General features: G+C 34.4%; 1 protein-coding gene and 1 long non-coding RNA gene across 4 annotated transcripts in view; one reads left to right on the forward strand and one right to left on the reverse strand.

Moving 5' to 3' along the window:
• Positions 1 to 13,709, forward strand: part of LOC111513686 (uncharacterized) — a 436,986-nt gene that overhangs the window by 304,411 nt on the left and 118,866 nt on the right. The window lies entirely within an intron of this gene.
• LOC111513922 (uncharacterized) overlaps positions 13,038 to 13,709 on the reverse strand; it is a 78,906-nt gene continuing 78,234 nt past the window's right edge. For both annotated transcript variants that reach the window (XR_012466264.1, XR_012466265.1), the window contains exon 3: positions 13,038 to 13,342. This is a non-coding gene — a long non-coding RNA (uncharacterized lncRNA). The remainder of the gene's footprint in view (positions 13,343 to 13,709) is intronic.

Here is a 13,709-nt window from a genome sequence, read left to right on the forward strand (position 1 = left end):
CCGTAAAAATGGGGTGTTCCATCGCGAGTGGCGGACAGTGTATATCACTTTAGCCAACCCCATTCAAGTGGTAGGTGCATTTTGAACATTTCCATCAGTCCAGAGAGTTTCATCGTTCTACCTCGAATATTACAGAAGATACGGGGGTGTTTCCATGAGAAGTGAGACACACTGTACACATGTCAGCATTAAAGTGCGCACCATATGGGAAACTTTTTTTTCGAAAAGTTTCATTGAAGTATAACTTCGGCACTTTTTGTTCTTCAAATTTAACTTAAAATGATGCGGCCAACTGCGACCCACTGACGTTCAGTGTTTGTCAAATTCAACTTTTTTTTTGAAAAAAATTGAAAAAGTGCATTTCTAGATCGAATTTAACAAAAAGTTACTTGAAAAAGTTGTGTCTACGGCAATTTTCTATCCATATGCCAAATTTTATGCAACTAGGATAAAGTTAACGTTTTGCTTATTTTTGACAGATATCCCCTTTATTTTAAAAAACAAGTTCGGTTAATTGTCATCAATTCATGTATACATAACAAACTCATCATGGAGCTCAACTTTTTTGATACATTTTTACTCATACGGACATTTTTAGAGAGAAATTAAAAATTTGCTATAAAAATTTAACATGACTGGTGCAAAGTTTCAATCACTTGGCTATTTTCTTAAACAAACCTTTGATTTCGAAAAAGCAGATGTCACCTCACAAACCACAAGAGGAGACTAAATCATCTGTCGGTAACAAATAAGACAGATGGGTATCCGCGGCTAAGCTAAACAGTGGAGACGGGAGTGGGTTAAACAACTTAGCAAATTTCAAATAGATCTTAATGGGCGCCAGGTAAATTTAATCCTCCAGATACCCTAAGTAACTCACAATATCAATAACTTACCAATTAATATTGGAAATAAAAGATAAAGATCCCCAATATGATTTATTCAGTAATCCTAACTTACATGGATTAACCAACAACGCTTCTAAGACGACAATGCAATATTCACACTACTACGCGACGTTCAAATGACAATACAAAAGCGCGGTGTATATAACCACGAATTCAATCAGCCATAAATTACGGTAGTAACAACGCTCAAAAAAAACTACAATACGTCGAGTAAAACTACCACGAAAATTGAGTAGGTGAAATCGTAAATACTAGTATCGGATGGTAAGACAAACTCGTTTGCGTCGCGTGAGCTCAGGCGTAGGCGCATCGGTGTCAATCAGCAATCGTGAAAGGAAGAATATACCTCAATTTCCGTTTCACAAATGCATCACTATATCAATCAGGTATAAATAACAAACACTTTATCAAACAGGTATCAATAAACATAAGGGCAACAATTATGCAAATATCTCAGTATATCACAAATTTTCAATTAAATCAATTATAACTTGCGTGCTCCTTTTGGGCCACCCGGTATATGTTGTTAGGCTACCCCGTAGTTCGACGGAGATGGATCACCCTGTAGCACCACCAAGATAGATCACCCTGTAGGGCACGACAAGCTGGACCAGTAATGGATCACCAAATAAGATCCAGAAAGATAAAGAAACTTAAGAAGAAGAATAAAAAAGAAAGGAGAAGAAAAAAAAAACCCTACGGAAGAAAATTCTCAATCAGAATCAGATAAAAACAAGGTGAGATTCAACCCCCATTCAATAGGACTATTTGACTAATCAATACCCCTGGTATATTTTCATTAAGCAAAGTAGCAAGATAATAAGAGTATATTTTTGGGTGCCCTGTATAACCATATGACCCGTAAAAATCAAGACAATTGAATGAGTGTTGGAACCTCTCTTCAAAACTAATATTCACTTGAATGACAACGATGGAATCAGAAATTACTAAAATCATTTAAAACACATTTAATGGTAAAATTCTTACCCTGGCCAAGGGGTTTTCTATACGATTCTTCGTGTGCGGTGCTCTGCACGGAAGTCCTACTGGGACTTGATGAGTGACTGAGGGCCTTCTGTTTCTTACGAATCTAGCGACGAGAAACGAAGGTTGTAGAATTGAAGAGGTGATATCATAGCTAAGACCACATGAGAGATGCGACAGTGATTTAGACATACCTAATTTCGGAAATCCTTCCACCTGGCACGAGTTCGGTAACCACCACAAATCCTCAAAAGAGCTTAAGTTTCAGACTGCAAATATCCACACCAAAATGACCAATCAGTCTTCCACTATACAATCCTGACTTGTAGAAATAATCCCCGTGAAGGATGGCACAAATACAACCAAATATATCCTACAATCAGTCTGATGGTACGCTTTGAACTCCGAACCAAACTCATCGAAAGCCAACTTCCGAATACTAAGGAGACTGCCACATCTGACAGCTAACCAGTTGTTGCCACAGTGCGTCCAATCTACACTACAAGCACCAAGGGGGCGCTGTGCACAACATCCTAAATCTATCAATTCCTCCACAGCCACTTGAGACATCATCAACAAGTCCATGACCCATCAAAACTCCTTCTCAAAGCAATGCAACCCTAAAACAACCCTTGACAACTTGAGTAACCGATCAATCCTCACCCGTGAACAACTGTAGAACTAGTTCGGTGTAAGTCGACGGAACGACACTACGAAAGTTCGGCAGATGTCAACCAACAGCTGTCTCTTAACCTTGTTTACAAATGTTTCCAAAAATATTGTTCCAACCAATTTTCAACTATTTACCAATCCTTATTCATGCCATGGAATAGAAACATATAAGGTAAGTCGCCATAACCTTCCCTTTCAGTACGAATATTTGAACATTCATCTTATGCAGAATATTTACCGAAAATATCAAACAGTATTCAGAAACCAGAGCTAACTAATATTGTTTTTCAGGCGATATGGCTCTAATATGTCAGTTATCCTTCTGGAAGTAATGAATAACGATCTATGCAAGAAATATTCTTGGAAAGGTATAGGGAATAAGGCAGACAACGGCAAAAAAAATGATAGGTGAAGAAAACTGAGAAACAAACAATAACAACTATTTCAACCTAGCGAGGAATTTCGGATCTCCAACGTCGATTGGCAATAGGAGAATGCGTAAGTACTGGTCAAAGCAGTTAGTCAGGGAGCATACATTTATTCTTATACATTTCAGGTATGGTTTTCTATGGAACGGAAGATTCCCATTACTATGATGTTAAATGAATAAAATCTACTTGTAACTTAATTACATTGTTAATATCCTTTGAATAAAGATCTTAAAAGGTAATATAGTGTTTTGAAAGGTCACATAAGAGCAGTTTGATCTAGTGCTAAATTGAAACGTAACACAGAGGCAACTAAAAAAATGCAAATAATTTCGATAGAACTATTATTATTATTATAAATTTCAAACAACAATGATATTATAGAAAATACAAATGGGTACAAAAAATTACTTATTGATCTAAATGAGGTTGTCAAATACTTATAGCCTACATTTCAGTATGTCGTCCTTCACGTTCAATACAAATTATAGTCTTTCTACTGACATCTGTAACTGCATTTTTAATAAATCGGGGATTTATATTTGCACAGCACTGGCGAATGGTATTTTCCAGATGTTGTATGTCAGTGAATGGTCTACTTCGGTACACTTTTTGTTTCAGGTAACCCCATAAGAAAAAGTCTAAAGGCGTCAAGTCGGGTGATCTAGGTGACCAATAATGTTCCCAGTTACGTCCAATAACTTTGGCTCTGAAGAACATTTGTTGGAGGGACTGTTTTACAGCAACCGTGTGATGTATTGATGCGCCATCAAGCTGATACCATAGATCGTATTTAATATTTAAAGGCATATTATCTAAAACTTCACTAACCTCATTATTTAAAAGGTTGAGATAACCGACGGATGATAAATTTTCCCTAAAGAAAAATGGCCCAATTATTTGGTCGTTAAGTATCCCACACCATACATTAGTTTTGAAGGAATACTGATCACCACATTCAACTGTGAAATTGGGATTTTCTTGGGCCCGCCATCGGCAATTTTGAGAACTTACCGTTCCATTTGGGGAGAACGTTGCCTCATCTGTCCATAAAATTTTATACGGAAACTTTACATTTTCTTCTCTCTCTCCTTGAAACGAGAATGAAAACCCCAAACGGACATCAAAATCTCGTTCATTTAATGTGTTAATAAATTTTGGCTTGTAAGGCCAGAATTCATTCTTTAATAAAATTTTTCTAACACTTTCTCTCTTGTAATCGGTTATGCTCGTTTGCCCGTGTTCAATAACTTTTAAACAAATGTTAAGTTGGGCCTCCTCATCATATTTACTTGGAGTGTGCTTTTTCTTAAATTGATTTGCTACGGATCCTATTTCTCTGAATTTCGACATTATCCTTGACACAATAGTATGTTGAACATTTTTTCCTGGATGCCGTTCATTAAAAATGTTAGCTAGTTGCCGGTATGGTGTATTCTCACCACATATTAAAACTATTTCCATTCTTTCCTGAAGAGACAACATTATTACAACAATAACTGTTAAAAATTTGACAAGTAAATCAACAACTTGACACTACCATAGCATGCATTTTGTTTGTCAAGACCTACTTAAAAATTTTATTCAACGTGATTAAGCATCTTTACCGCCCTAGTTAGTGTTTATAAATAATCTGTAAATACTGAATATTGAAATTTTAATGTCATTTCAACTCTAGTAATTTTATTAATACTTATTGCAGTTTTTGAGTTGTGTCTGCTTTTTCAAAATTGAAGGTACTGACGTTTGTTTAAGAAAATAGCCAAGTGATTGAAACTTTGCACCAATCATGTTAAAATTTGTATAGCACATTTTTAATTTATCTCTAAAAATGTCCGTATCAGTAAAAATTTATCAGAAAAGTTAAACTCCATGATGAGTTTGTTATGTATACATGAATTGATGACAATTAACTGAACTTGTTTTTTTAAATAAAGGGGATATCTGTCAAAAATGAGCAAAACGTCAACTTTATCCAAGTTGCATAAAATTTGGCATATGGATATAAAATTGCCGAAGACACAACTTTTTCAAGTAACTTTTTGTTAAATTCGATCTAGAAATGCACTTTTTCAATTTTCTTCAAAAAAAAGTTCAATTGACAAACACTGAACGTCAGTGGGTCGCAGTTGGCCACATCATTTTAAGTTAAATTTAAAGCACAAACAAGTGCCGAAGTTAATCTTCATTGAAACTTTTCGAGAAAAAAATATATATATACAGGGTGTTTCAGAATTCGACGGACAAACTTATACCACGTCATTCCTCTTGCAAAATGATGAAAAATGAGGTAGGACATGTGTGTCCGGAAATGAGCCGTTTCAGAAATACATGGCGTTGAAGTTGCAAAATAAAAAGACCCTTTTCGTCGTAGCTCCCGGACTAAAAGGAATAAATTAATGAAACTCAGCAAATCGATTACGAGCTAGAATGTGCTTCCTCCAGTGGTATGTTTGCTTCAGTATCAGTAGCCAGTGGCGTTCCAGCGGGGTAATAGCTTATATTTCCCCCCTTATTTTTTACGCCACTGACTTTATATCCACAACCGTCTTTTTTTTTTAATTCCTTGATCAATTTTACGTAAAAACCAAATAAACATTCACTATGAAAAAACCAGTAGTTTTCGAGAAAAATTGAGTTGAACTGATAGGTGCATTCTCATATGGGAATATTAATAATCGAGTAAAATAATCGAAATTCCACAACCGAAATTATTTGAACTCTTTCATCATTCTACCATTCATTGTGTACTTGAAAAATTATTCACTTCGGCAACATATTGCGGATTTTCTACCATTTTACCAACTTTTTTTGCAGATATGTTGTGAGCCCGCAGACCTACTGAATGGCTTTACCTCGAGATTTATTTTTTAATAAAATGTTCCATCCAAACGATTTTCAAAGACAATTACGAATAGTTGGCAAAACTGAACTCAGAATGTTTTATCGAATTATCTTCTCTCACTGGGTAAAAATCCAAGTTTTATCGATTAACCAAAATACCATTACTTGTTTCAACCTTAGCCATCTACAATGTTTCCTGGGCATATCTATTATAGTTTTGTTAGATAACTGTACCGATATTCTCGAGTTCTTCAGCCACTGGTTGAATAGTTTCAGAATACATTCACGTGACTTATAACAATCTTTGATCCACCTAAGCAATGAGGATTACTTTATTCATTGACAACAATAAATTTGTTAGGGGGCTGTGGAAATGAAATGAGATTCGTATGACACTTCCAAGTTAACGTAGCTGTCAGAAAGTGTTTGATTGTGTATTTCGTATAATAAAAATGAATTTTACATTCGAAGAGTTAGCGGACATGCACCTTATTTATGGAAAATCGGGACGAAATGGAAGGTTGGCACAAAGAATGTATCGTGAAAATTTTCCTGGAAGAAATAGAATTCATAATTGGAAAACGTTCGAAAACGTGGACAGAAGACTCAGGGAAACAGGAAGTTTTTTAATTACCAGAAGGAATGCAGGTATACAGAGAACTGTAAGAAATTATATCACAGAAGAGGAGATATTGAACTATGCTGCTGAACATCCGTCTGAAATATATGATCCGTCTAAATATATATATATATATATATATATATATATATATATATATATATATATATATATATATATATATATATATATATATATATATATATATTATTATCATTATTACTGGTATTATAGTTGTTTTTTTTTATTGAATGAAATGAAAACTTTGTTTTTGTTTTTTGTTGAGTTAAAATCCCTATAACTCAATGTATAGAGATTTTTCTCAACACCTCAGATGGATTCAGGCTCAAACACAAATATTACAATATTACTTTTGTTGTGGTTGACAATGTTCCGTGGTGCATTTCATCAGTTCGGACTTCCATTGTCTAATATGATATAAATTGATATGAAATCCCGGGAAGAATCTGTGAGAACAAATTAAAAAGATGACCAAAAAAAATTACAATTATATTCAACAAAAAACTGAAATTACAATGAAATAACATACAAGCAACAAACAAAAAATAGAAGAAATCGAACTAATAACACGAGCTGAAAATTAAAAATTATTAACAAGAAATGAAAATTAAATATTTCCACCAAACGGTCCGCTCCCGCTAAAACCAATAAAGCGGAGAGAAGGAAGAGGGGATAGGTGAAAGCAGATCTCGGAGAAATAAGTCCAGTTATCACCCGAAGACGCTAGTGGATACTCACAATCGAAACGTCGTGAAGTAACTTGGTTTGGAATCTTTTAAGTTTCATTTCTTGTTGATAATTTTTAATATTCAGCTCGTGTTATCAGTCCAATTTCTTCTATTTTTTGTTTGTTACTTGTATGTTATTTCATTGTAATTTCAATTGATTCAATTTCTTTTATTTTTTTATTGTTGCTTGTATGTTATTTCATTGTAATTTCAGTTTCTTGCTTAATATAATTGTTATTTTTTTAGCTAATCTTTTCAATTTGTTTCCACAGATCCTTGCAGGGATTTTAAATCAATTTATATCACATTAGACAATGGAAGTCCAAACTCATGAAATGCACAAATATTACTTACCAAGAAACAATCTGAATTTAGGTGTACCTGTAAATAAATTTTAGAAAGATACAACTGACAATAGAAAAATGAAACAGTTTGATATAATAAAATCTAAATTCTAAATATAAATTAACTAGTGTGAACAACAAATTACGCTAGATAATGTTCCATGCTAAACCGAACTATGTGATGTGAATTTTGGAACACATTTTTCCTTGATATTTGTGTCAATACATATTAAACCTCACTTAGTTCTGAACATATACATTTCTCTTCAGCATCATTTCATACCCGTAACTAGAGAAACGGTTTACAACAATAATTTTCAAACTTTTCATTATTTCTAAATATTTACAAAAATTTTATGATGTCTTCCAATTTTATCTACGACTTCTCTCTCTATGACTGGTCCTGCTGTCATCATCTAGACACTCTGCTGTCTCTTCTATAGAAGAGTGCCTAGAGGATGACAGTACGACCAGCTGTCGAAAGCGCTCGCAGATAATCAAATGGAAGTCATAGAGCTTCGAATCGTTCTTGTAACTCACATTGATATTATATATATATATATATATATATATATATATATATATATATATATATATATATATATATATATATATATATATATATATAGAAACATAAGTTAATATCGGACATAACACTCATGAAAGTGGCAAACCATAGACACGTGTTTCGGGCTTTTGGCCCATCATCAGTATGGTGCAGCCAAGTGTAAGGATGGGCAACACTTGGTTACCAAAAGATAGAAATATAGAAATACAAATGCACGAAGTCACCAACAGGAGCCAACCGCACATTCGTGGTTTCAAGTTGATAGATCTCGTGTTCACAAGACACTCAATAACTTTCATATTTGTATATATATATATATATATATATATATATATATATATATATATATATATATATATATATATATATATATAGCCAACTGCTATAGCTGCTCCCGTGACGAAGTTGGGAGTTAGTCCTTGTAATCACAAGGTCTTCAAACGATGACACGAAATCGCAGTTGGCCCCTGATGATGAATCCGCTTGCTTTGTTTGGCCCCTTTCTTGCAACCAAGTGTTGTCTATCCTTTACACTTGGCTGTACCGTACTGACGAAGGCTAAATAGCCAGAAACACGTGTCTGCGGTTTGCCCACCTTCCTATGAGTGCTATATGCTATATATATATATATATATATATATATATATATATATATATATATATATATATATATATATGAATTCCACTATGAAGGGTTTTACAAAAACTACGACAGGTGTTTCGCTATACAATAGCTTTCTCAAGCGTGAACTGAAAGTTACTTCTAAATTACAACTATTTTATATTCTAACATATTACCTACTTGTGTGCATACTTTCTAATGAATGAATCTACCTTAAAAGGTCAGGTATGAATTCATTAACTATATGAATACATTTTTCGAAAGTGTCGTAAATATACCTAACTATTCTTACCTGGGAATGAACAGATTCAATAATGGTGAATTATGTAGTTCAGTTTGATCGTTCATAAGATATTGAGAGTTTTTGAATTTGTTCATTTCCATACTTCCAACACCTTAAGTTTCAATCTTTCCTTCTGGAAATGGAGGGGCTTGAATTCATGGTTGAACTCATGTCCTTCTGTGATTGAATGAGTGGCATATATGAAATTTATTTCTCCATTCTGGAAACTATTTTTGTATTCTATCATGCGGGCTTTCAACGTTCTTTCAGTTCGACGTATATAAAACATCGGACGTGACCCACATGATAATTTATATACTCCCTGTCTTTCTGAAACTGAACTTTTATCTTTGTTATTCTTAATGTGCATGCCTGAGTTGTTGTTGGTTTTTAAAGCAATATTTACACCTTTGTTGTGCAGAAAATCTGAAATATTTGTAGTGGGTTGGCCTAAGTAGATTCAGTTTCTATAAATTTTATCCTCTTATCTTCGAATTGGGTGAACTTCCTTCAAAGCTTGGCTGTTGACGGCTATTTGTTTTATTCTGTTCAGTTCTTCATTGAAATTAGCCTCTGACAAGGGCACATTTATCAGTCTGTGGCTCATACTGTATGCTGCTACTTTGTGCTGATACGGGTGGGTGGACGAATTATGAATGATAATATGTGCTGGTTTACGATAAATTGAAAAATATGTTTGTTGTTAACTTTTGTTATTGTCAAGTCCGAAATAAAATTTATAGAGTCGTCGTTTTCCATATCCATGGTGAATGTGATAGAAGGGTTGAGAGAATTGATGAAATTCCAAAACTTAGTCACTGTCTGTTTGTTTCTGTGAAACATACCAGACCAATACACGAAATTCCTTACCAGTGGGTTACTGTGTATTTCGCCTCTTCAAATCGCCCAGAATTTGTTTCCTAGTATTCTTCCGAATGGAACGATTATTCTTGTAGAGAATCTATTGGACAAAAGGTCTATCAATCCGGTACTAAAAAAGGAAATATTAGACTTTCTTACGGCTTGTTTGTCACAAAATTACTTCCAATTCAATAAAATTTTTTACTCATTCTGCAAAGGTCTCATAATGGGAAACCCACTTAGTCCCATTCTGGCAAAGATTTTCATGGACGGTATAGATATATGAAAGATATCCTGGTATGTTTCACAGGAGCAAACAGACAGGTGCCGAGATCCATGTAGGTCCATCATAACATGATGAACCTACATAATGAACCTAACCATACGGTCATTGCTCGTCACTCGTGAGAGAGCAATGACTGTTTTTCGCGAGAAGAATACTATACTTTTTTTATGAGTTTCATTCGTTGAGAATCATCCCAGAGTAATATCTCTGAATTTTTTTTGTTGTTTAATCCAATTGCAAACAGTCTGAAAATTGAGTGATTGGAAAATATTAAAAATTGCATTTGGTATGATTTGGACACAAAATCATTGATATCCGATCCCTGAGTTTCACAAAACTCCCCACAAATCAGTTTGACATGAATCTTTTTGCGTGAGGAACTTTTGAAAAATATCAATTTCCTCAGAATAATATAAAATTTTGGTGAGGTACACTCATTTTCACTTTCGTAGTCAATGTTTTTATTGTTGTTTTTCGCTTGAAACTATAATATTTTTCAGACGAACTATAGCTTTCTATGGAAAAAAGACTTCTTGAAATCGTTGAGTAGTTCTTGGATTTGATCATTGCGAGTACAAGCAAATATTTTCTCTTCCTAATATTAGTCTGGTAAACCTCCAAACAACCCTCATTCTCAATTCAAACCCAGAACCTTAACTATTACTCGAACCTCTGAAAGTTATGTTTATTAAAAAATTATAAGAAGTATCTCTGAGGACTACCATGATGATGAAAGTATCCGAGAAAGATCCATATATTGAACAGTTTTTAGAAGAGATCAGTTGAGTACCTATCGAAAAAAAAGCAATCAATTAAATTCAAAACAAACTCTTCAAGAAGTGTAGCTTATGCACAGTAGTTTCTTCCAGATACAACTCAATGAAGCCGTGCACATGAACTTTTGTATTCGTTCCAATTCAAACGAAATTACTATGGCTGGTGATGAATCAATTAACAACGGCATGAATGATTTTACAAATTATCACTGTTACAAGAGCAGAATTGGCTCTTTCGATTAAATGAAGTCGTAATATTATGCATGAAATGCGTGTTTATGTATCCAAAAGTTGTTGATAATAAGCTGAAGAGTAGTGTCTGCAACCTAAGACTTCGAGAAGGAAACCATTAAGGATGACATTGTTCCATGAAAGTAAACAACCCACACTAATCTTATGGAAAACTAGTTTCGGTAAAAATCGCTGAAATTTCAATATGATGTAGCCCATGCCATCCTGAACAAAAGTGACCATTGCGCCAACTCTCTGAATGCCGGCGTTTGGATTCTACAGGGGGTCAAAGAAACATTTCGTTGTCTTTTTATGTTCTGTGATATAATTCCACCGGAACATGGTTATAGATATATAACGAAAAAAGAACTTATGATATTCCTTTGTTAATTGCGTTAAGCAATATTTAAAGTGAGACAGTATTTGATGCAGACTCGTTTCATCGAATATCGGCTCTGTAGACATCGATAGAGAATCAGTTTGAAAAAACTCAGAAGACATGAGGGGATGGTTTGATGAAGGTGACATTTTTGTTGTGGATCGGGATTATCGAGATGCCATACCCTTACCGAATGACCTTGACATACGATATGCAATACTTGCGATTGTTCCACGAGGACAACAACAGCTTTCCACTGAGGAAGCAAATAAATCTCGATTAGTGACGAAAACTAGATGGATAGTTGAAGCAATAAATGGACATTTGCAGAATATGTTCAAGTTTTTTGCCTAAATGATCGAAATACCACACGTCAACAATCTTAGCGATCTATATCAAATCGCTGGTGCAGTCATCAACAGCTTCCAACCCCCAGTCTCAATGAGGGGTGCCAATGCTCAGCTGGCACAAGAATTACAGGAGGTAAATGTCGTCCAGGCTCGAGTGGAAGTGGACATTCTTCATCTGAGAAATGGTCAATGGGTCCGTATGAATGGAAACCTGATTCCAAACTTTCCACGCCGTACGATAGATTATCTGAGAGATTCGATCGTTGGTATATACCAGGTTCAATTTTCAACTTCGTATATACAGGATAAATTGCAGAGGGAAGAAAATGAAAAGTTTTAGGTCGATATTTTCGAAAAGGAACCTGGATTCATGAGAGTTAGAAATGCCACAAAATATCAACTGTGAATCGAATATGATGATGGAGACGAATCTGATGAATCTAACGAGCCCATATCAGGATACTATTTCACTAGTAAAACCGGTGCCAGGACTTTAGGAACATGTGCGCATTCTGCCAGTGTTTTGTAGTATCTTGGTCACGCTAGACATGACCCCAACAGTCGATACCCCTTAAGCTCCCTACTAAAGTCAATAATGGACGCGACAAATAGACCACAACAAATAGTTCCTGATAGTGCGCTTGAAATGAGTAGTTGGGTACTGAAACCATGACAGTCATGCCGATGAATAAACTCCTCAAAATGTATTTCAATAACACCTCAAAAAACCCAACACCGGTATAAAGGTGGTCAGTTCAAATGCATGACATTTCTTCTGAAATCTAATTCTTTATTGCGATGGAAATCACTTGCATGCTTATTCTTCATTGCCATTGAATTAATTGCAGATTCAATGATTGTAATAGGAGATTTTTCCAGTTATGTAAGAATGTCTTATGCTCTATTCAGTGATATCTATATAAGACCTACCCTACACTGATGAGGGGTAAAATCCCGAGACCGGTATAACTCGTTTCGGAAAGCGAAATGTAAATCTCCCGAAAGGTTGTCTTAATGCTGAATTGATTCAACTCACTTTAGTAGGTTGTGGTACTTACCATTATTTCTGTTTCCTCTGAATCAGACCACATGTTTGGAATCGTGCTGAATTCATGTTATGATGTCATTTTAATTCATATTTTATAAATCTGTCAGTTGCGGGCACAATTTATTGATGACAATGGCATTTATGGAAACCAGAATATCATTCTATAAAAGCATATCATTAATCTCTATAATTTTCATCATTCATTATTCAAAATGTGAAAACATTCGATGGTGCAAAACAGAAATATATTTTATACTAATACGCATAATGATGCCGTGATCCTCTCCAGAAGACACTTGTTTAACAGCATAACATCTTTTTGGAGAATAAGTTATTGTTTTCATCCTGTACTTTTACAAAAAATCGGGTTGAGACGAGGTGGTCCTGGTCCTGAAAAAAATTCTGAATATATAAATATAAATAGTAAACGAATAATATTTTGAAAAAAAAAATTTAAACGAGTTGCAACCATATATTCATGAATCCTTATTAGAGATAATTTTGTTATTGAAATGTTTCGAAGTTTGTTTAGGAAACAATATTATTTTCCGTTAAAAAGAAATTATTGATTATTCGAGAAATACTATACTTCAAACCCCTGTATAATTCAAACCATGACTTTCGCGAGGTAGGCACTGTGGAACTTTTTGATCAAGCATGACTCATCTACATTGAGTCAGAAAGTAAAAGAAATTCACGGATGATTTTAGAAATCATTTTAAAATTATTGTGAAACATTCCTTCTCCATATTTTTGA

This window comes from Leptinotarsa decemlineata, unplaced genomic scaffold, assembly GCF_025532065.1.
Source record: "Leptinotarsa decemlineata unplaced genomic scaffold, Ldec_3_MD MMD2_tig00004067_RagTag_RagTag, whole genome shotgun sequence".
Lineage (NCBI taxonomy): Eukaryota > Metazoa > Arthropoda > Insecta > Coleoptera > Chrysomelidae > Leptinotarsa > Leptinotarsa decemlineata.